Genomic DNA, 23,406 nt, shown 5'->3' on the forward strand with positions numbered 1-23,406 from the left:
ACAGGATGCTTGGGGCTGGTGCACTGGGATGACCCAGAGAGATGGTATGGGGAGGGATGTGGGAGGGGAGCTCAGGATTGGGAACTCATGTACACCAGTGGCGGATTCATGTTGATGTATGGCAAAACCAATGCAGTATTGTAAAGTAAAATAAAGTTTTTTTTTTTAAAAAAGCAAAGACATTACTTTTCCAACAACAAAAATAATAAAAAGTATGTTGCTACTGCCATCTGTTGGATGAAATGTGAGACCTACTTAGATAACAGGGATATTTTAAATAACCATCTGTCCTTTCCTTTCAACTTCTGCTTGCCTCCCAGAGGAAAGATTTTGCCTTTACTCTGTAGTTGTGAGGCAGGGTTGCTAACTCCCAGCCCCAGAACCTAATTTCACATCTTCTATTGTGATGGAATGCTTTCTCTTCAGAAGTTTAAATTCTTTCTGCTGAAGAGACTTTCTTCTCAATAAGACTTAAAGAGTAAGCAAGGTTTGTGGAGGAGCAGAGGTTGCTGTGTGTGAGTGTATTTAGGAAGAAGCACATGTTTAGCAGAGGGTAGTAAAACCTCTACCGGACTAATAGCCAAAGTTCTGTTGCTAGGTTGTCCTGCATTTTTAAAGCCAGTGATTTTACTTCTCTGACCTTCAGTTTTTTTTAGCCTTAAGATAAGATGGCTTGCTTAGAACTAAGAAAATTTCATAAGCTAGAACCTAACCTTTAGGTTAGAAATATCCTAAAGGTTCTTTCTATGGAGTCACATTCAAAGAATGGCAGTCTTGACAAAACATATAAATTTAAGAAGAAACTCCAATCTTCACCTCTTGAAAAGCATGAAAAAAAAAAAGAGTTACTCTACCAATCCACAGGAAGCCCACCTTACTACCTCCCCCTTTTCCGCATGTTCTGATGGCCCACCGTTCCTCCATCATCACTTCTCCCTACACTTTCTTCAAAGGCGGCTGTTTCCTCTCTTCCTTTCATTCTCACTCTTCAGTCTTTCTCGGCCTTTTCCTTCTCGTCTAGCCCCTCGGACACTGTATTTCTTTTCCCATTCTCAGATTCTCAGTTACAAAGTTCTAAGAACCAGTCTTGGAGCAATAGCCTCTTCTCTGAGGTGGGGGACAGGTGGAGAGGCCAAATGAAGTGAAATGTGTTTCATTTCATGCTGCTTGGGAGACAGCAGCAGCAGGAAAAGCACGCAGGTCACCAACGCCCACCGACAGGAGCCTTCAACCCTGGGCGTGACATGACTACAGCACCAACAGTGGGATTAACTGGTTTAAAAGTGCACGACAGAATTTGTTTCCCTTGGATGGGTGACTTCTGAACATAGAGGCTATTTTATTCCTTATTCTTGCCCTGCTAAAGAAAGAAAGATTGGGGTCATTATAGAACTCAGCTCTAATTTTCTTTCTTGAAATTTGGTGTCCACAAAACCAAAAGTTGATTCGCTTTCTCCTGCTCTCCTCCCTTCACTCAATTATTCAGTTATTCCATTCATTTCTACCAGATTAGGGAAGGGGACCATTTGGGAGGAATTCCTTTAAAGTTTCTTCTCTGAAGATGAAGTCTTGATTGCCCCGCCATCAAAGGGCACTGGCTGAGTGAAAGACTGGGAGTGGGGCTGAGCTTCCCCAGGGTGAGCTCTCCAGTAAAGCAGTCTCGAGGTGTTCTCAGAACCTTCCCTGGGGCTTCCCTTGTGGCTCAGCTGGTAAAGAACCTTTTCCTGGGGTAGGCTGGTTCCCATGGCACCTCTCGTTTGCTCTCTGCCCACTGTTCTCGTGTAGGTGTGCTGACATTTGCTACAGAGGAAGGTAGTGCAGACAGCCTGCCCTCACAATTTCAGAGAAAGGTAAGAACAGTTACTGCTTTCAAAAGTTTTGGGGAGCTCCCTGGTCTTGTCTCTTAGCAGTGCTGTTGGTGGAGGACCCAGAAGACCCTGGGCAGCAGGAAGGGAAGACACTGGGCAGTGGTGTGACCAGCATCAGGCCCACCCCTGAGGAAGTCTGCAGAGGAGAGATCCTGTTTATGATCAATGAAGAGCAACAGACAATTCTACTCTCAGTAACGATGATTCATTTCCTCACTAGAGGTTTGGGAGGATTATAGCTGGAATTTGAAAAAGTCATTTCTATATCTGGTGACAAAGTGACTCTGAGTGATCAGCATGTACTGTTCTGTCGTCTTTGGTAATATCACCAACGTCACTGTACTGAGAAAAATGTAAAGTGGAATGGTGACATTAAAAAAGAAATTATCCAAAAAACACTCCAAGCTATTATTACAAAGTTCTCTCACCACCAACCTCTTTAGGTAAAGTATACAGGCTATATATATATATATATATATATATATATATATATATATACACACACACACACATGTTTATTTGTATGTATATGTATGTATGTCTATGTGCATGTATGCATATGTCATATGAATTGGACCATAAAGAAGGCTGAGTGCTGAAGAACTGATGCTTTTGAATTGTGGTGTTGTAGAAGATTCTTGAGAATCCCCTGGACTGCAAGGAGGTCCAACCAGTCAATCCTAAAGGAAATCAGTCCTGGGTGTTCATTGGAAGGACTGATGCTGAAGCTGAAGCTCCAATACTTTGGCCACTTGATGTGAAGAACTGACTCATTGGAAAAGACTCTGATACTGGGAAAGATTGAGGTCAGGAAGAGAAGGGGATGACAGAAGATGAGATGGTTGGATGGCATCACCGACTCGATGGACATGAGTTTGAGTAAACTGGGAGTTGGTGATGGACAGGTAGGCTTGGCGTGCTGCAGTCCATGGGGTCGCAAAGAGTCAGACAAGACTGAGTGACTGAACAACAATGCATATGTCTCTCTCTCTCTCTCTCTCTATATATATATATATATATGTATGTATGTACGTACACTTTTCTGAACATTTGGGCTTTGGATGACATAATAAATTAATGAGCCATGCCCTGTTCCCAGTCACCAGACCTAGTGCATGTCTCCAAACATTGGCTGGAGGCGGCGGATACTTTAAGGATGCTCCACATGTCAACAATATCCTCTCCAGCCTTGCTTAAAGAAGAGCATGAACATTTGTTTGATGACTTGATGACACAGTAGGTGAGCCTGCAGGAACCAAGTTCATCCACTCCAGGTCACTTTGTCTGTGCTGGAGCCAGAGCATCTCTGTCACAGTCCTCATGGTGGAGAATACATCGCTACTGCAAATGCTCACCAGGTCCTTCCCCTGGGATGGATGTCTCTAATTCCACACCCACAAGGGCATGGCTTTTTTGTTTCTAGAATCATTTGTGGTGAGGAGAAGTTACTGAGGGCTAGTCTGTGGAAATAATCATATTTCTGCACAGTTGAGCTTAAGGAGCTGGAAGGATCCTTCAGGCTGTGCTGCCGCTTGGTGCCATCCCTCTGCAAAGATGCCTGGTTTGTAGGAGCAGAGGGCACTGGCATGTGGTACCTGGATAGATCTGGGCATTGTGGGTGCAGAGTTGCCATGCCATTCGTGGAGCTATGCTATTAGGGAATATCTTGGAGGGAGATGGGGGCACCCTGAAGTATTTAGGTATTCTAGTGTCTTTAAAGCACCATTTTGAAATGTAATGTGATATAATATTTTAATTATGGGCAGAGGAAGGTAGGATTATAAGGGGTTAAATGAGGATTCTAATTTAAAGTCTATGGGATTCTCTTGTATGTATGTATGTATGTATTATTCATTTATTTTGATTGAGGTATAACATTATATGCTGATGTATGACAAAACACTATGTTAGTTTCAGCATCATGGGTTGAATATATTGCAAAAGGGTGACCACAATATGTCTCGTTAATATCCATCATCATACACAGTTACAAAATTTTCTTCCTTCTGGTGAGAACTTTTAAGACTTACTTTCTTAGCAACTTGCAAATATGCAACACTGTATTATTAACTAGTCACCATGCTGTACATTGCACCTTCATGACATTTATTTTATAATTGGAAGTGTTATCTTTTGACCTCCATCACTCACCTCACCACTCCTGTCTCTGACAACCACCAACCTGTTGTATGTATCCACAAGGTTTTGGTTTGTCTTGTTTTAGATTCCACACATAAGTGAGATCATGTGGTATTTGTCTTTCTCTGACTTTCTCTGCTTAGCATAATGCCCTCAAAGTCCATCCATGCTGTTGGAAGTGGAAAGATTTTCTTTTTTCTCATGGTTGAATAACACTTATATCTATCTATCTTATGGCTTCCCAGGTGGCACTAGTGGTAAAGAAACTGTCTGCCAATGCAGGAGATGTAAGAGACGTGAGTTCGATCCCTGGGTTCAGAAGATCCTCTGGAGGAGGGCATGACAACCTACTCCAATATTCTTGCCTGGGTAATCCCATGGACAAAGGAGCCAGGCAGGCTACAGTCCATGGAGTCGGACACAACTGAAGCGATTTAGCATCTATGCACACATCTATCTTACATCTCTCTATCTATGCCACATTTTCCTTATCCATTCATCCACTGATGGACACGTGTGTATGTTAGTTGCTCAGTCGTGTCCAACTTTTTGAGACTCCATGAGCTGTAGCCTGCCAGGCTCCTCCATCTATGGAATTTTCCAGGCAAGAATACTCAAGTGGGTTGCCATTTCCTTCTCCAGGGGATCTTCCTGACCCAGGGATCAAACCCGTGTCTCTTACATCTCTTGAATTACAGGCAGGTTCTTTACCATCTGAGCTACCAGGGAAGCTTTCACTTTGGTTGTTTCTATATATTGGTTATTGTAAATAATGCTACAGTGAGCATGAGGGTGTGTATATATCTTTTAAAATCAATGTTTGTGTTATGTAGAATTGAAATTGCTATATCATATGGTAGTTTCTTTGGAAGGAATGATGCTAAACCTGAAACTTCAGTACTTTGGCCACCTCATGCAAAGAGTTGACTCATTGGAAAAGACTCTGATGCTGGGAGGGATTGGGGGCAGAAGGAGAAGGGGACGACAGAGGATGTGATGGCTGGATGGCATCACTGACTCGATGGACATGAGTCTGAGTGAACTCCGGGAGATGGTGATGGACAGGGAGGCCTGGCGTGCTGCTATTCATGGAGTTGCAAAGAGTCGGACATGACTGAGCAACTGAACTGAACTGAACTGATGGTAGTTTTATATTTAATATTTCGGGGAACCTACGTAGATTTTTCCTTAGTGGCTGAACTGGTTTACATTCCCACCAACAGTGCATAAATGTCCCCTTTACTCTACATCTTCATTAACATTTGTTATTTCCTATCTTTTTGATAATAGCCATTCTAACAGGTGTGAAGAAAAGACATCATTAAAAAGCAGAGACGTCACTTTGCCAACAAATGTCCATATAGCCAAAGCTATGGTTTTTCCAGTAGTCATGTAAGGATGTGAGAGTTGCACCATGAAGAAGGCTGAACACTGAAGAACTGATGCTTTCAAATTGTGGTGCTGGGAAAGACTCTTGAGAATCCCTTGGACTGCAAGGAGACCAAATCTGTCAGTCCTAAAGGAAATCAACCCTGAATATTCATTGGAAGGACTGATGCTGAAGCTGAAGCTCCAATACTTTGGCCACCTGATATGAAGAGCCAAATCATTGGAAGAAAACTCTGATGCTGAGAAAGATTGAAGGCAGGTGGAGAAGTAGGTGACAGAGAATGAGATGGATCAATAGCATCACCAACTTAATGGACATGAGTTTGAGCAAACTCCAGAGATAGTGAAGGACAGGAAAGCCTGGTGTGCTGCAGTTCATGGGGTCACAAAGAGTCAGACATGACTGAGTGACTGAACAACAACAACAGGTGTGAGGTGACATTTCACTTTGGTTTTGACTTGCATTTCCTTAATAATTAGTGATGTTTAGCATTTTTTCCTGTGTCTTTTGTCCATCTGTATGTCTTCTTTGGAAAAATATATATTCATATCTTCTCATTTTTAAATTGAATCTTTTTTACCATTTGAATTATATGAGTTATTTATATATTTTAGATGTTTATTCCTTATCATGTATGTAATATGCAAATGCTTTCTCTTATTCAATAGATTTTCTTCACTTTGTTTTCTTTATTTTGCAGAATCTTTTTAGATTGATGTGGTTCCACTTGTTTATTTTAGCTTTTGTCACTTTTGCTTTTGGTGTCAAGTCCAAAAACTCATCACCAAGATCGATGTCAAGGAACTTACTGCCTGGTGTAAGTGGTCCAATTTCATTCTTTTGTATGTAACTACCTAGCTTTTTCAGCTGTTTATTGAGGAAACTGCTCTTTCCCCATTATATATTCCTGACTCTTTTATCATAAATTAACTGACCATATATACGTGTGCTTAGTTCTGGTTTTTCTATCATACTTATGGAATCCTCTTTTAGATTAGACCTCATTGTCATATTTTAAAAACTGCAATTAATTAGATTTCTCTATTAGAATTGCCTATAGGTTGACTTTGAGTTTATCAGAAGTCCATGTTCTTCTACTTTGGCAAGGCCTGGTGACCACTCTAAGACCATCCAGTTACAGTCATCACCAGCAAGTCATCACCAGTAAGGTGGAAACTGAGACATGAATGACTGTTGCTGCAGGGGGGCAACAGCTGCCTCTTGGGGAGCTCTCTTAACTGTGTGCTGGATGCATGTCATTGTCCCATTCATTCTGCAGTGCAGTTCATGGGACAGATATGCCCATCCCTATTTTCAGAAAGAAAATTGAGACCCAAGAGGGGCTTACATAGCCGAACCAAGTTTGGGTTCTAGGGAGTTCTGCTTCTTCCCGGGGGTTCTAACAAGCAGCTTGGGTTAGTAGATTAGATCTCCCTCTGTGATGAACAAGAGCTCCCGCTTTATGGTGATAAATCAGTGACAGGCTCCTAATTTGTTCAGTAGATGTAGTTGTATCTAAATGTAGTTCCTGCCCTCATGAAACTTATAGACTTAGTCTAATGGTAGAGACAAAGCATTGGTATAAAATAATAATTAGTAATCATTTACTATTATTCCAAAACAATATTGTTCTATTATACCATAATTGGTCTCTTATTTGTATGTCTGAAATCAAATAAATATATTTCCGTGCATCCTGAGAGATAATAACTTAAACAAATAGATTCTTTCCTTATTAACTTATCCACCATTCATTCATCTATTGAGCAAATATTTGCTGATTTTGGCTTAGTTTCAAAAGTCCCTGATACTGAGAAAGACTGAGGTCAGAAAGAGAAGAGGGCCTCAGAGAATGAGATAGTTGGATAGCATCACCGATGCAATGGACATGAACTTGGGCAAACTTTAGGAGACTGTGAGGGACAGGGAGGCCTGGAATGCTGCAGTCCATGGGGTCACAAAGAGTTGGACACAACTGAGAAACTGAACAAAACCAACAACAAATACCTTTGCTAAAGATTAAAGGCCACACAGAAATATTAAAAATTAAGAATTCCTTCTTTTCCAAAGGTTCTCAGAATCCAGTTAGGGGAGAACCTCTACACAGAGGATTACAATTGGTCCTCACATTCCTCATTCATGTATCCACACATTCCTCATTCATGAATTCAACCAACCACTGATCAAAAATGTCTGAAAAAATTTCAGAAAGCAAAACGAATATGTCATATGCCAGCAACTATTTATATAGCCTTTACTTTGTGTTTACAACTATGCAGACAACATTTACATTGTCTAAGGTGTTATCAGTAATCTAGAGGTGGTTTAAAGTATATAGGAGAGAATTCCCTGATGGTCCAGGGGTTAAGAATCCATGCTTTCACTACAGGAGGCACAGGTTCAATCCCTGGTCAAGGAACTAAGATCCCACATGCCAATGGGCAGCATGGCCTAAATAAATAAATAAACTATTTAGGAGGGTGTGCTAGGTTATTTGAAAATACTATGCTATTTGATACAAGGGACATGAACATCTGTGGATTTTGGTATGAATTAGCTCCTGGAATGAATCCCCCAGAGATACCAAGGAACAGCTATATAATATAAGGGAGAGTAAACAAGTGTTGTGAAAGAGTTTGTAAAAGAGTGAGCTCTTCCTGGGGAATCACAGTGGTCTTGCTAAATATGCAGAGCTGGTGATCTGGTGGCTAGGATATTCCAGATGAGCAAAGGAAGCCTGGACTTGTGTGGGACTTGAGGATGTTAGTGAAGGGGAAGAGCTGGAGCAAGGTTAAAGAAATAAGGTAAGGCCAGGCCATTGAAGACTCAAGTACCAAGGTAGATGACTGGTCCATGTAAGGTTTTATAGCAGGGGAAATCCATGACATGGTGTTACTGGGAAAAGCATGCTCTTTACAGTAAGACAGATCCAGGCTGGAATCTTGACTGTCCTTACAGTGGTGCCCACTGATACGTTGTTCTCTGAGCCTCCGTTCTCATGCCTGTAACTTGAAGGAAATGATGCCCATCTTGTGGTCTTGTTTGGAGGACTTAGCACAACACCTGAGCAGTGTGAACCGTGAGGATCCTCTGCAGAGGGAACATTGTAATGAGGGTAGGAGACTGGCACCCTGGGAAACCTCTTTGTCAAGGTGGGGGTGGAGGTTGGCAGCCTAGGTATGAGAACTGCAGTAGTCCTGGAGCCACCTGAGGCCTCGAGGAGTGGCCTTAGAAGCCAACACAAGCCGGGGTGCGTCTGAGAGATGAGCAAGGATGGATGGGAACTGTTTGATGGGAGGTGTGGGTGTCTGGTGAGGGGGCTGCAGAGGCACATGGGACCAAAAGGGGTTCTGGGGCTGCCTCCTTAGCAGCACTCCACTCAGGGAAGTCACAGAGGGCCATGAGCCTAGAACAGTCCTTCTGTGGAGCTGGACTTTTTCTTTCAAGCCAGAGCAAATTCCAGGAATTCCTATTTTAATACAAACTTTGATATCTGATAGCAGATGTATAGCTTGATATGGCAAAAGATTTTTGGTTTTCTTTAAGGCTCAAGCTGCACAGGACTGTTTGGCCATGAGGCTAGCTTGGCCAAGAAAACTGTCTTGTTTTGCTTCGAATGGAAGGCACGCTGCTTTGTGGCTCTTGACATTTACTTTACCCGGAAAGCAGAGCTTCATCTTGGCACACAGCACTGCTGGGGGCACTGTTGCAAAGACAGCCCTCAGCAGGCATATTTTCCACATTTCACTGTTAATCCCCCAGAGATACCAAGCTTCATCATTTATCCTTTATCCCTGGTGGCACTCTTTAACAACCTCATTTGAAAAACAATTAGGGGACAAAATTCACTCACGATGACTGAACTGTGAGGAGATGAGGTGGGTGCTGGTAACAGAGTCCCTCGGGGAAACCAAGTGGGCATCTACCATGTGAAAACTATCACATATGGAGAGAATTAGAGGTTGAAACTGAATCTGATAATGAATCTGATAAAGGAAGAATTGTTTTAATTTGTTTTAATTGTTTTTATTATTGGTGCATTCATTGTCATAATTAAATTGTGTGATGTTCCAGAATAGCATCTCTATGGACATCAGGTATGCACCTCTATTCTGAGTGTCCTGGGAAAGTGAAGGCTATGGTGAAAAAACTCAGAAATTCATCTTTCTTAAATCCCAAAGATGGGCACAAAAAGGACAGAAATGGTATGGACTTAAGAGAAGCAGAAGATATTAAGAAGAGGGGGCAAGAATACACAGAAGAACTGTACAAAAAAGAACTTCATGATGCAGATAATCATGATGGTGTGATTACTCACCTAGAGCCAGACATCCTAGAATGTGAAGTCAAGTGGGCCTTAGGAAGCATCACTATGAACAAAGCTAGTAGAAGTGATAGAATTCCAGTCCAATATCCAATTTTAGTAAGTTCAGTTCAGTCGCTCAGTCATCTCTGACTTTGCAACCCCATGAATTGCAGCACGCCAGGCCTCCTTCCATCACCATCTGCCGGAGTTCACTCAGACTCATGTCCATCAACTCAGTGATGCCATCCAGCCATCTCATCCTCTGTCATCCCCTTCTCCTCCTGTCCCCAACCCCTCCCAGTATCAGAGACTTCCAATGAGTCAACTCTTCACATGAGGTGGCCAAAGTACTGGAGTTTTAGCTTTAGCATCATTCCTTCCAAAGAAATCCCAGGGCTAATCTCCTTCAGAATGGACTGGTTGGATCTCCTTGCAGTCCAAGGGACTCTTAAGAGTCTTCCCCAACACCACAGTTCAAAAGCATCAATTCTTCGGTGCTCAGCCTTCTTCACAGTCGAACTGTCACATCCATAGATGACCACAGGAAAAACCATAGTCTTGACTAGATGGACCTTTGTTAGCAAAGTAATGTCTCTGCTTTTCAATATGCTCTCTAGGTTAGTCATAAAGACTCTTTGGTCTTTTCTTCCAAGGAGTAAGCGTCTTTTAATTTCATGGCTGCAATCACCATCTGCAGTGATTTTGGAGGCCCCAAAAATAAAGTCTGACACTGTTTCCACTGTTTCCCCATCTATTTCCCATGAAGTGATGCGACCAGATGCCATGATCTTCGTTTTCTGAATGTTGAGCTTGAAGCCAACTTTTTCAGTCTCCTCTTTCACTTTCATCAAGAGGCTTTTGAGTTTCTCTTCACTTTCTGCCATAAAGGTGGTGTCATCTGCATGTCTGAGGTTATTGATATTTCTCCCAGCAATCTTGATTCCAGCTTGTGTTTCTTCCAGCCCAGCATTTCTCATGATGTACTCTGCATAGAAGTTAAATAAGCAGGGTGACAATATACAGCCTTGACGTACCCCTTTTCCTATTTGGAACCAGTCTGTTGTTCCATGTCCAGTTCTAACTGTTGCTTTCTGACCTTCATACAGGTTTCTCAAGAGGCAGATCAGGTGGTCTGGTATTCCCATCTCTTTAAGAATTTTCCACAGTTTATTGTGATCCACACAGTCAAAGGCTTTGGCATAGTCAATAAAGCAGAAATAGACGGATATTACAAATCCTAAAAGATGATGCTCTGAAAGTGCTGCACTCAATATGCCAGCAAATTTGGAAAACTCAGCAGTGGCCACAAAACTGGAAAACGTCAGTTTTCATTCCAATCCCAAAGAAAGGCAATGGCAAAGAATGCTCAAACTACCGCACAGTTGCACTCATCTCACACGCTAGTAAAGTAATGCTCAAAATTCTCCAAGCCAGGCTTCAACAGTACATGAATCATGAACTTCCAGATATTCAAGCTGGATTTAGAAAAGGCAGAGGAACCAGAGATAAAATTGCCAACATCTGTTGGATCATTGAAAAAATGAGAGAATTCCAGAAATACATCTATTTCTCCTGTAATGACTATGCCAGAGCCTTTGACTGTGTGGATCACAACAAACTGTGGAAAATTCTGAAAGAAATGGGAATACCAGACTACATGACCTGCCTCCTGAGAAATCTGTATGCAGGTCAAGAAGCAACAGTTAGAACCGGGCATGGAACAACAGACTGGCTCCAAATTGGGAAAGGAGTATGTCCCAAGCATTGTCACCCTGCTTATTTAACTAACATGCAGAGTATATCATGAGAAACGCTGGGCTGTATGAAGCACAAGCTGGAATCAAGATTGCTGGGAGAAATATCAATAACCTCAGATATGCAGATGACACCACCCTTATGGCAGAAAGTGAAGAGGAACTAAAGAGCCTCTTGATGAAAGTGAAAGAGGAGAGTAAAAATGTTGGCTTAAAGCTCAACATTCAGAAAACTAAGATCATGGCATCTGGTCCCATCACTTCATGACAAATAGATGGGGAAACAGTGGAAATAGTGGCTGACTTTGTTTTTCTGGGCTCTAAAATCACTGCAGATGGTGACTGCAGCCATGAAATTAAGACACTTGCTTCTTGTAAGAAAAGTTATGACCAACCTAGATAGCATATTAGAAAGCAGAGATATTACTTTGCCAACAAAGGTCTGTCTAGTCAAAGCTTTCGTTTTTCCAGTAGTCATGCATGGATGTGAGAGTTGGACTATAAAGAAAGCTGAGTACCAAAGAATTGATGCTTTTCTACTGTGGTGTTGAAGAAGACTCTTGAGAGTCCCTTGGACTGCCAGGAGATCCAGTCCATCCTAAAGGAAATAAGTCCTGAATATTCGTTGGAAGGATTGATGCTGAAGCTGAAACTCCAATACTTTGGCCACCTGATGCGAAGAGCTGACTCCTTGGAAAAGACCCTGATGCTGGGAAAGATTAAAGGCGGGAGGACAAGGGGATGACAGAGGTTGAGATGGCTGGATGGCATCACCGACTCGATGGACATGAGTTTGAGTAGGTTCCGGGAATTGGCGATGGACAGGGAGGCTTGGCGTGGTGCAATCCATGGGGTCGCAAGAATAGGACGGTATTGAGCAACTTAGCTGAGCTGAATTGGACTAAATCTCAATCAGCTTTGGTAACACTTCTATGTTTTCACCACCAGATGTCACTGTTTACACATAAAATGGAAACAGCAGCGCGTACCAGAAAGGGTTAGGTGTGCCACTGATGAGGACCTCAGAGAGGTAGAAGACCAGGTACCACCAAAGGGCTGTTGGATGGATTAGATCTTCCTCTGTTTGAGAAAACTTGACCTTACTCAAACTGCGTTATCATTAGTTACCTATCTCCCTGGTATGAATACCCCAAAGTGTTTAAATATTGCAAAGGGTCTGCAATGAATAACAGTCAAATTCCTTCCAACTTTGAGTTCCTTTGAATATTATCAAAGTGCTCTGAGGATAAAGATATCAAGGCTTTAAAGGGAACTCCATTTAGATGTTGGTTGCTTTCTTGCCCAAACCTGAGGATATAGGATATGAGCCCAGGATGGACAGACTGTTGGTCAAACATTGGTCCTGTTTGTAGGTTGCAATAAAGTCAGAAGCAGCTGATATTTCAGAATCTTTCAGAGGATGACAGTTTAAATTTTTCCCCTGGGTTCAGAAGCTATTTTTGCTGCTTGGTAGCTGACAGTGAGTGGTTATGTACTGGAAAGTGTAACACAAAGGAGGTTTCATGACCAAATGGTGCCAAGAACCAAAATTACTTAGAGGGACAAGAATATCTATTGAACTTGGCATCCAGTGGGGAGAAAGAGAGAAAGCTAAAAAGAAGCTACTAGTTACCAGATCTTAATTAAAATTGATTGCAAAATCAAATGGGATGCCATTCATGAAAGTACCTTGTGTCCTGCTGCACATGTACTCTACTAAATAAGGTATAATTTAGCAGCTCTAAGTGAGACTCCAAAGAATCCATTAAGGCCTTCTTAATAAACATACAAAGGGACTTCCGTGTGGTTCAGTGGTTAAGAATCCACCTTCTGATGCAGGGAACACAGGTTGATACCTGGTTGGGGAAGTAAGACCCACATGCTGTGGGGCAACTAAGCCTGTGCACTACAGCTGCTGAGTACACCTGTGCTCTCAAGCTCCTGTTTGGCAACAAGGGAAACCAGCTTGCAGCAGCTAGGGAAAGTCCACCCTGGCCACAACGAAGAGCCAGCATAGCCAATAAATAAATTACAAAAACAAACATACGAAATCCTTGGCAGCATCTGTGATGTGGTATATGTATCATGGGGTAAACTGTACACTATGAGTCTTGCAGGCTCTCCTTGCCTTTTGATCGTGATGATGCTGATGATGATCATGGTGACTGTGACAACTGTTTCCTCGGTGCTTCACCTGGCCGATTCTTAGCAGTCCCTGCATATGAAGAGCTGTCCTAGTTTTGGCTGTGTGGGTGCATGATGTGCCAGTCCTTCTAGTGCATGAAGCCTCAGCCATAAGCTCATCCCACCTCTCAGAATGCTGAGTCATACATCCAGCTGTTCTGGTCTGAAGGCTTCTCTAACACCCCCTCAAACAGTAGAGGTTGGTTGCATGAAACTTGCCTTACATGAGGTTGGGCGTGCCAGTTCTCTTGGAGCCAGAACTGGAGGGTCTAGGGACACATGGTGTAGGAAAACAAATATTTAAAAAAGTGTCAGTCCATTCTACCTGGCTCCAATCCTTGCTAATATTAATATAGATGGGTAAACTTTATTGTTCAGACAGGCTGGACAGTGTGCTAAATGCTTTACACTGTTAATTGTTATTATGAGATAAGCATTATTACCCCATCCCCAATTATGCAGAAGTCTAAGACAGGGTAAGCAATTTGCCTAATAGCACACATTAATAAGTGACAGAGCCAAGACTTGAAGGCAGATCATTTGTCTCCAAAGACCTTATACTTAAGCCCTAACCATATACTAACTGTATAGGAAGAGTTCATATTCATAACACAGCTTTGGATAGTTATTCAGGCTTGCTGATTTTACCGAGGCTGTAGACTCCTCTCCCTAGCCAATATTTCCTGCCTACCTGCCATAACTTTACTGAACAAAGGCATCCATTTTCACTGTTTAAAGGGAGGTCCTTGGTAAGTACTCAATAGATACTTGTTGAATGAATGCATGCCTGCATGTTTTCTGTGAGTCACCGAAGAGTCTTCACCCCGTTGGAAGCTCCCAAGTAAGGCATGGTGACTCCTGATATGCAGCTAGAACCCCAAGCAGTACAGAACAACACTTTGAAGCTCATTGTTCTCCATTGATTTAGAGTAACTACATTTCATGTCTTTAGGAGCCAGTTCATTTTATTAAATTGCACCCATAAGCAAGGAATATTTAGGAAGAAAGATAACTAGAAATGCTGTTCTTCTACCTGGTGTGGTTTGTTACTTTTTCTTTTTATTATTGAAATATAGTTGATAGTATTATATTAGTTCAGGTGTAATGCACTGTTGTTGTTGTTCAGTCACTCAGTCATGTCTGACTCTTTGTGACCCCATGGACTGCAGTACGCCAGGCTTCCCTGTCCTTCACTATTATCTCCTGGAGTTTGCTCAAACTCATGTCCATTGAGTCAGTGATGCCATCCAACCATTTAATCCTCTGTCTCACTTCTACTCCTGCCTTCAATCTTTCCCAGCATCAGGGTCTTTTCCAATGAGTCAGCTCTTCGCATCAGGTGGCCAAAGCATTGGAGCTTCAGCTTCAGCATCAGTCCTTCCAATGAATATTCTGGACTGATTTCCTTTAGGATTGACTGGTTTGATTGCCTTGCTGTCCAATAGTCTTCTCCAGCACCACAGTTAGAAAGCATTAATTCTTTACTGCTCAGCCTTCTTTATGGTCCAACTCTCACATCTATACATGACTACTAGAAAAACCATAGCTTTGACTAAATGGATCTTTGTTGGCAAAGTGATATATTTGCTTTTTAATATTTTATCCAGTGATGTTAGGAAGCATCACTATAAACAAAATAAGTGGAGATCATGGAATTCCAGTTGAGCTTTTACAAATCCTAAAAGATGATGCTTTGAAAGTGCTGTACTCAATGTGTCAGCAAATATGGAAAACAGCAGTGGCCGCAAAACTGGAAGAGGTCAGTTTTCATTCAGGTTCCAAAGAAAGGCAATGCCAAAGAATGCTCAAACTACTGCACAGTTGCACTCATCTCACACACTAGCAAAGTAATGCTCAAAATTCTCCAAGCCAGGCTTCAACAATATGTGAACCATGAGCTTCCAGGCGTTCAAGCTGGATTTAGAAAAGGCAGAGGAACCAGAGATCAAATTGCCAACATCTGCTGGATCATCAAAAAAGCAAGAGAGTTCCAGAAAAACATCTATTTCTACTTTATTGATTATGCCAAAACCTTTGACTGTGTGGATCACAGCAAACTGTGGAAAATTCTGAAAGAGATGAGAATACCAGACCACCTGACCTGCCTCTTGAGAAATCAGTATGCAGGTCAGGAAAGAACAGTTAGAACTGGGCATGGAACAACAGACTGGTTCTGAATAGGAAGAAGAGTACATCAAGGCTGTATATTATCACCCTGCTTATTTAACTTACATGCAGAGAACATCATGAGAAATGCTGAGCTGGATGAAGCACAAGCTGGAATCAAGATTGCTGGGAGAAATATCAATAACCTCAGATATGCAGATGACACCACCCTTATGGCAGAAGTGAAGAAGAACTAAAGGGCCTCTGGATGAAAGTGAAAGAGAAGAATAAAAAATTGGCTTAAAGCTCAACATTCAGAAAACTAAGATCATAGCATCTGGTCCCATCAGTTCAGTTCAGTTCAGTTCAGTCACTCAGTCGTGTCTGACTCCTTGCGACCCCATGAATCGCAGCACGCCAGGCCTCCCTGTCCATCACCAACTCCCGGAGTTCACTCAGACTCACGTCCATCGAGTCAGTCATGCTATCCAGCCATCTCATCCTCTGTCGTCCCCTTCTCCTCCTGCCCCCAATTCCTCCCAGCATCAGAATCTTTTCCAACGAGTCAACTCTTCTCATGAGGTGGCCAAAATACTGGAGTTTCAGCTTTAGCATCATTCCTTCCAAAGAAATCCCAGGGCTGATCTCCTTCAGAATGGACTGGTTGGATCTCCTTGCAGTCCAAGGGACTCTCAAGAGTCTTCTCCAACACCATAGTTCAAAAGCATCAATTCTTTGGCACTCAGCCTTCTTCACAGTCCAACTGTCACATCCATACATGACCACAGGAAAAACCATAGCCTTGACTAGACAGACCTTTGTTGGCAAAGTAATGTCTGCTTTTGAATATGCTATCTAGATTGGTCATAACTTTTCTTCCAAGGAGTAAGCGTCTTTTAATTTCATGGCTGCAGTCACCATCTGCATTGATTTTGGAGCCCCTCAAAATAAAGTCTGACACTGTTTCCACTGTTTCCCCATCTATTTCCCATGAAGTGATGGGACCAGATGCCATGATCTTCGTTGTCTGAATGTTGAGCTTTAAGCCAACTTTTTCACTCTCCACTTTCACTTTCATCAAGAGGCTTTTTAGTTCCTCTTCACTTTCTGCTATAAGGGTGATGTCATCTGCATATCTGCAGTTATTGATATTTCTCCTGGCAATCTTGATTCCAGCTTGTGTTTCTTCCAGTCCAGTGATTCTCATGATGTACTCTGCATATAAGTTAAACAAGCAGGGTGACAATATACAGCCTTGACGTACTCCTTTCCCTATTTGGAACCAGTCTGTTGTTCCATGTCCAGTTCTAACTGCTGCTTCCTGAGCTGCATACAGATTTCTCAAGAGGCAGGTCAGGTGGTCTGGTATTCCCATCTCTCTCAGAATCTTCCATAGTTGATTGTGATCCACACAGTCAAAGGCTTTGGCATAGTCAATAAAGCAGAAAGAGATGTTTTTCTGGAACTCTCTTGTTTTTTTTCATGATCCAGCAGATGTTGGCAATTTGATCTCTGGTTCCTCTGCTTTTCCTAAAACCAGCTTGAACATCAGGAAGTTCACAGTTCACGTATTGCTGAAGCCTGGCTTGGAGAATTTTGAGCATTACTTTGCTAGCATGTGAGATGAGTGCAATTGTGCAGTAGTTTCAGGATTCTTTGGCATTGCCTTTCTTTGGGATTGGAATGAAAACTGACCCTTTCCAGTCCTGTGGCCACTGCTGAGTTTTCCAAATGTGCTGGCATATTGAGTGCAGCACTTTCACATCGTCATATTTTAGGATTTGAAATAGTTCAACTGGAATTCCATCACCTCCACTAGCTTTGTTTGTAGTGATGCTTTCTAAGGCCCACTTGACTTCACATTCCAGGATGTCTGGCTCTAGATGAGTGATCACACCATCGTGATTATCAGGGTCGTGAAGATCTTTTTTGTACAGTTCTTCTGTGTTTTCTTGCCACCTTTTCTTAATATCTTCTGCTTCTGTGAGGTCCCTACCATATCTGTCCTTTATCGAGCTCATCTTTGCATGAAATGTTCCCTTGAAGTGAAGTGAAGTGAAGTGAAGTCGCTCAGTCGTGTCTGACTCTTTGCAACCCCATGTACTGTAGCCTATCAGGCTCCTCTGTCCATAGGATTTTCCAGGCAAGAGTGCTGGAGTTGGTATCTCTAATTTTCTTGAAGAGATCTCTAGTCTTTCCCATTCTGTTCTTTCCCTCTATTTCTTTGCATTGATCGCTGAAGAAGGCTTTCTTATCTCTTCTTGCTATTCTTTGGAACTCTGCATTCAGATGCTTATCCTTTGCTTTTCGCTTCTCTTCTTTTCTCAGCTATTAGTAAGGCCTCCCCAGACAGCCATTTTGCTTTTTTGCATTTCTTTTCCATGGGGATGGTCTTGATCCCTGTCTCCTGTACAATGTCACAATAGATGGGGAAACAGTGGAAATAGTGGCTGACCTTATTTTCTCAGGCTCCAAAATCACTGCAGATGGTGACTGCAGCCTGAAATTAAAAGACCTTTACTCCTTGGAAGAAAAGCTATGACCAACCTAGACAGCATATTAAAAAGCAAAGACATTACTTTGCCAACAACGGTCTGTCTATTCAATACATGACTACTGTTTTTTCCAGTAGTCATGTATGGATGTGAGGATTGGACTATAAAGAAAGCTGAGGGATGGTATAGGGAGGGAAGTGGGAGTGGGGTTCAGGATTGGAAACACGTGTACACCCATGGCGGATTCATGTTGATATATGGCAAACCCAATAAAATATTGTAAAGTATTTAGCCTCCAATTAAAATAAATAAATTTAAATTAAAAAAAAAAGAAAGCTGAGCACCAAGGAATTGATGCTTTGGAACTGTAGTGTTGGAGAAGACTCTTGAGAGTCCCTTGGGCTGCAAGGAGGTCCAACCAGTTCATCCTAAAGGAAATCAGTCCTGAATATTCACTGGAAGGACTGATGCTAAAGCTGAAACACCAATAATTTGGCCACCTGATGTAAAGAACTGACTCAGTAGAAAGCACTCTGATGCTGGGAAAGATTGAAGGTGGGAGGAGAAGGGGATGACAGAGGATGATTGGTTGGATGGCATCACCAACTCAATGGACATGAGTTTGGGTAAACTTCTGGAGTTGATGATGGACAGGGAAGCCTGTCGTGCTGCAGTCTATGGTGTTTCAAAGAGTTAGACACGACTGAGTGGCTGAACTGAACTGAGGTTTGTCACAGCTCTTCCTCCAGGGAGCAAATGTCTTTTAATTTCAAGGCTGCAATCACTGTCCACAGTGATTTTGGAACTCCCCAAAAAAGTCTGTCACTGTTTCCATTTTTTCTCCATTCATTCACCATGAAGTGATGGGACCAGATGCACAGTGATTTGACTTGACACTTGTATAAATTTTGAAATAATCACTGCCATATGTCTAGTAACCATCTTTCCACATACAAAGTTATTACATTGACCATATCCCTTATGTTGTGTATTACATCCCTGTGGCTTATTTTGTAACTAGATATTTATACCTCTTAATCCCCTTCACTTATCTCATGCCTCCTTCAACTGCATTCCCCTTCTGGTAATCACCCATTTGTACTCTGTTCCTATAAGTCTTTTTTTTTTATTCATATGCTTGTTTGTTTTGTTCTTACTTCACATATGAGAACGTAGAATATTTGCCTTTCTCCATCTGACTTACTTCACTTAGCATAATACCCTCCCTAGAAGCATCCATGCTGACACCAATGGCAAGAGTTTATTTTTTTGAGGCTGAGTAATATTTCACCACACATGTGTATCACGTCTTCATCTGTTCATCTGTTGATTTACGTTGCTTACATATCTTGGTTATTATAAATAATGCTTCTATTAACATAGAGATGCATGTACATTTTAAAATTGGTTTGGTTTTTGTTTTCTTTGGGTAAATATCCAGAAATAAAATTGCTGGGTCATATGACAACTCTATGTTTAATACTCATACTATTTTCCATAATGGCTGTACCAACTTATATTCCCACCAACAATGAACAAGGGTTCTGTCTTCTCCACATCCTCATCAACATTTTCTATTTCTCATCTTTTGGATGAGAAATATAAATCTTTTTGATGAAAAATATACATGTTGCGACCAGCGCACTAAGCGCGGGTGGCTGTGACCAGCATACTAAGTGCGGGCAGCTGCGACCGGCACACTAAGTGAGGCTGAGAGGAGCTACCGCATGTCCGAGGTCAGGGGCAGAAGCTGGGAGGACCCCATGCCTGAAGGGCGGCAGCCAAGAGGAGTTACCCCATATCCAAGGTCAGGGGCAGCGGCCGAGAGTGCCAGGCTGCGATGGCACAGGAACAGCCGAGAGGAGATACCCCACGTTCGAGGCCAGGGGCAGCGGCCGAGAGGAGCTACCCTACATCCAAGGAGCAGTGGCTGCACGGGTGCAGGAGGGCCTAGAGGAGCTATCCCACGTTGAAGGTCAGGAAGGGCGGGATGAGGAGATATTATTCGTCCAAGGCAAGGAGCAGCGACTGCACTTTGCTGGAGCAGCCGTGAAGAGATACCCCATGCCCAAGGTAAGAGAAACCCAAGTAAGATGGTAGGTGTTGCAAGAGGGCATCAGAGGGCAGACACACTGAAACCATACTCACAGAAAACTAGTCAATCTAATTACACTAGGACCACAGCCTTGTCTAACTCAATGAAACTAAGTAATGCCCATGGGGCAACCCAAGGCGGGTGGGTCATGGGGGAGAGGTCTGACAGAATTCGGTCCACTGGACAAGGGAATGGCAAACCACTTCAGTATTCTTGCCTTGAGAACCCCATGAACAGTGTGAAAAGGCAAAATGATAGGATACTGAATGAGGAACTCGCCAGGTCGGTAGGAGCCCAATATGCTACTGGAGATCAGTGGAGAAAAAACTCCAGAAAGAATGAAGGGATGGAGCCAAAGCAAAAACAATACCCAGCTGTGGATGTGACTGGTGATAGAAGCAAGGTCCAATCCTGTAAAGAGCAATATTGCATAGGAACCTGGAATGTCAGGTCCATGAATCAAGGCAAATTGGAAGTGCTCAAACAAGAGATGGCAAGAGTGAACGTTGACATTCTAGGAATCAGCGAACTAAAATGGACTGGAATGGGTGAATTTAACTCAGATGACCGTTATATCTACTACTGCGGGCAGGAATCCAAGGCAAACCATGCAATACCACAGTAATCCAAGTCTATACCCCAACTAATAATGCTGAAGTAGGTGAAGTTGCACGGTTCTATGAAGACCTACAAGACCTTTTAGAACTAACACCCAAAAAAGATGTCCTTTTCATTAGAGAAGAGTGGAATTCAAAAGTAGGAAGTCAAGAAACACCTGGAGTAACAGGCAAATTTGGCCTTGAAATGCAGAATGAAGCAGGGCAAAGACTAATAGAGTTTTGCCAAGAAAGTGCAGTGGTCATAGCAAACACCCTCTTCCAACAACACAAGAGAAGACTCTACACATGGACATCACAGGTGGTCAACTGTGAAATCAGATTGATTCTATTCTTTGCAGCCAAAGATGGAGAAGCTCTATACAGTCAACAAAAACAAGACCAGGAGCTGACTGTGGCTCAGATCACGAACTCCTTTTTACCAAATTCAAACTTACATTGAAGAAAATAGGGAAAACCGCTAGGCCATTCAGGTGTGACCTAAATCAAATCCCTTATGATTATATAGGGGAAGTGAGAAATAGATTTAAAGGCCTAGATCTGATAGATAGAGTGCCTGATGAACTATGGAATGAGGTTCGTGACATTGTACAGGAGACAGGGATCAAGACCATCCCCATGGAAAAGAAACACAAAAAAGCAAAATGGCTGTCTGGGGAGGGCTTGCAAATAGCTGTGAAAAGAAGAGGCAAAAAGCAAAGGAGGAAAGGAAAGATATAAGCATCTGAATGCAGAGTTCCAGAGAATAGCAAGAAGAGAAAAGAAAGCCTTCTTCAGCAATCAATGTATAGAAATAGAGGAAAAGAACAGAATGGGAAAGACTAGAGATCTCTTCAAGAAAATTAGAGATACCAAGGGAACATTTCATGAAAAGATGAGCTCGATAAAGGACAGATATGGTAGGGACCTCACAGAAGCAGAATATGTTAAGAAGAAGTGGCAAGAATACACAGAAGAACTGTACAAAAAAGATCTTCACGACCCTGATAATCACGATGGTGTGATCACTCATCTAGAGCCAGACATCCTGGAATGTGAAGTCAAGTGGGCCTTAGAAAGCATCACTATGAACAAAGCTAGTGGAGGTGATGGAATTCCAGTTGAGCTGTTTCAAATCTTGAAAGATGATGCTGTGAAAGTGCTGCACTCAATATGCCAGCACATTTGAAAAACTCAGCAGTGGCCACAGGACTGGAAAAGGTCAGTTTTCATTCCAATCCCAAAGAAAGGCAATGCCAAAGAAAACTCAAAGTACCACAGAATTGCACTCATCTCACATGCTAGTAAAGTAATGCTCAAAATTCTCCAAGCCAGGCTTCAGCAATACATGAACTGTGAACTTCCTGATGTTCAAGCTGGTTTTAGAAAAGGCAGGGGAACCAGAGATCAAATTGCCAACATCTGCTGGATCATGGGAAAAGCCAGAGAGTTCCAGAAAAACATCTATTTCTGCTTTATTGACTATGCCAAAGCCTTTGACTGTGTGGATCACAATAAACTGTGGAGAATTCTGAAAGAAATGGGAATACCAGACCACCTGATCTGCCTCTTGAGAAACCTCTATGCAGGTTAGGAAGCAGCAGTTAGAACTGGACATGGAACAACAGATTGGTTCCAAATAGGGAAAGGAGTACGTCAAGGCTGTATCTTGTCACCCTGCTTATTTAACTTATATGCAGAGAACATCATGAGAAACGCTAGACTGGAAGAAACACAAGCTGGAATCAAGATTGCTGGGAGAAATATCAATAACCACAGATATGCAGATGACACCACCCTAATGGCAGAAAGTGAAAAGGAACTAAAAAGCCTCTTGATGAAAGTGAAAGTGGAGAGTGGAAAAGTTGGCTTAAAGCTCAACATTCAGAAGATCATGGCATCTGGTCCCATCGCTTCATGGGAAATAGATGGGGAAACTGTGGAAACAGTGTCAGACTTTATTTTTTGGGGCTCCAAAATCACTGCAGATGGTGACTGCAGCCATGTAATAAAAAGATGCTTACTCCTTGGAAGAAAAGTTATGACCCACCTAGATAGCATATTCAAAAGCAGAACATTATTTTGCCAACAAAGGTCCATCTAGTCAAGGCTATGGTTTTTCCTGTGGTCATGTATGGATGTGAGAGTTGGACTGTGAAGAAGGCTGAGCGCCGAAGAATTGATGCTTTTGAACTATGGTGTTGGAGAAGACTCTTGAGAGTCCCTTGGACTGCAGGGAGATCCAACAAGTCCATTCTGAAGGAGATCAGCCCTGGGATTTCTTTGGAAGGAATGATGCTAAAGCTGAAACTCCAGTACTTTGGCCACCTCATGCGAAGAGTTGACACATTGGAAAGAACTCTGATACTGGGAGGGATTGGGGACAGGAGGAGAAGGGGACGACAGAGGATGAGATGGCTGGATGGCATCACTGACTCGATGGATGTGAGTCTGAGTGAACTCTGGGAGTTGG

The sequence above is a fragment of the Capricornis sumatraensis genome, chromosome 19 (genome assembly GCF_032405125.1).
Source record: "Capricornis sumatraensis isolate serow.1 chromosome 19, serow.2, whole genome shotgun sequence".
NCBI lineage: Eukaryota > Metazoa > Chordata > Mammalia > Artiodactyla > Bovidae > Capricornis > Capricornis sumatraensis.